The sequence below is a fragment of the Callithrix jacchus genome, chromosome 4 (genome assembly GCF_049354715.1).
Source record: "Callithrix jacchus isolate 240 chromosome 4, calJac240_pri, whole genome shotgun sequence".
Classification (NCBI taxonomy): Eukaryota; Metazoa; Chordata; class Mammalia; order Primates; family Cebidae; genus Callithrix; species Callithrix jacchus.
The window spans coordinates 172,697,208-172,698,895 of record NC_133505.1 but is presented as its reverse complement, the minus strand read 5'-3'; the positions used below and the strand labels follow the sequence as shown (position 1 = coordinate 172,698,895).

Genomic DNA, 1,688 nt, shown 5'->3' with positions numbered 1-1,688 from the left:
CTGCCTGCCTTGGCCTCCTCAAGTGCTGATCTGAGCCACTGCACCCAGCTATTACAACTATTTTTAAAAGTCACATTGTACTGCTTTTATAAATTCACTCAAACTTGTTTTGAGCCCCCAATATGTGTCAGTCACCAAGGATTAAATTATCAACAAAAATTAAAGAAAAATAAAAGTAGCTGGGCATGGCAGTCCATGCCTGTAATCTCAGCATTATAAAAGGCCAAGACAGGTGGCTCATTTGATGAAACGCTGCCTCTACAACAAATACAAAAATCAGCCAGGCATGGTGGCCCTCACCTGCAGTCCCAGATACTCAGGAGGCTGAGGTGGATGGATTACTCGAACCTGGGAGGCCGAGGTTGCAGTGAGCCAAGATTGCGCCACCACACTGCAGCCTGGCTGACAGAGTGAGACTGTGTCTCGGAAAAAGAAATGATGCATTTGTTCAGGAAGCTCACAAGCCAATGGGCAAGGCCAATTGCTAGTCAGATAATCTTTTAAAGAAAGCTCACCTTGTAACTGTGACAAGAACAGAGCAGAGGGCCCAGGTCAGTGGTAGCTCATCACAGTAAGTGTGGTTGACCACTCAGGGAACTGTCAAAGGAACTGAAATCTGATGAAAGCATAGCTGAGCCTTTGTTTTTCCGCTATATCTCAGTATAATTTTAGAACTCACGCCATGGATTCAGCTAATACATGCCATGACATCATTGACCACTGATCCTTTTAGAACCTTTGCACCTCACTTTGGGCTCGGTTTTCCTGATTTATTTCCTAATCATCTTTCTGCAGATTACTAGTAGCTGTCTTGAAGGAAGATAAATAAAACTCAGATTCAGCCAGTTTCTTCTATTTCCCTAAAATGACTAAATATCCCTACAGTTGTCAGCAGCACTTATCCCTACTATTGCACTTCTAGAATACCTTAGAACAACGCTACTGTCCTTTTATTTTAGAGTAATGTAAGCAACTTTATTTCTAATTACACAAATCACAGATCCCAACCCCCAGGGGATGGGCTGGTTTGGGTCTGTGGCCTGTCAGGAACAGGGCTGCACAGCAGGAGGTGAGTGGTGGGGCAGGTGAGCAAAGCTGAGCGTCACCTCCCGTCAGGCCAGTAGTGGCATTAGATTCTCATAGGAACACAAACCCTACCGTGAACTGGGCACGCAAGGGATCTAGCATGTTCCTCGTGAGAATCTAGATAAACGCAATGTGCTTGAACCATCCTAAACCGTCCCTCACACTCCTGATCTGTGGTAAAATTGTCTTTCATGAAACTGGTCCCTGGTGCCAAAAAGGTTGGGGACTGCTGACATAGATGATGCATATCTACGTCAGAGATATGCTTGGAGAAAATCCAAGCCTAACGGAAAATTGAAAAAAAAAAGAAATTAAAATCACTTCAAAACTTGTAACTTATTGTTAACATTCTAGTAAACTGTCTTTCCCAAATCTCTCTTTGCACAAGTACAGACACATCAATGTCAACTGCATCTCATTTTGTGGGGCAGCTTTCTGCATGGAGTTCTTGCCATCCCAATGCCATCAATGACCATCGTTCTCTCCATGGGTGTGTCGTTTCCCTGCAGGGATGTAACCCGCTGGCAGGTGGCTAGCCCCACACTGATGGACATGAATTGACTTCCAACCTTCCATTATTTCAAATAAAGCTAAGATTCTGA

General features: G+C 44.1%; 1 non-coding gene across 1 annotated transcript; it reads right to left on the bottom strand.

Moving 5' to 3' along the window:
* Positions 1–651: 651 nt before the first annotated feature.
* On the bottom strand, positions 652–719 carry LOC118153361 (small nucleolar RNA SNORD45). The gene has a single exon (XR_004742600.1). It is a non-coding gene; the product is annotated as a small nucleolar RNA SNORD45 (small nucleolar RNA).
* Between the last annotated feature and the right edge of the window lie 969 nt (positions 720–1,688).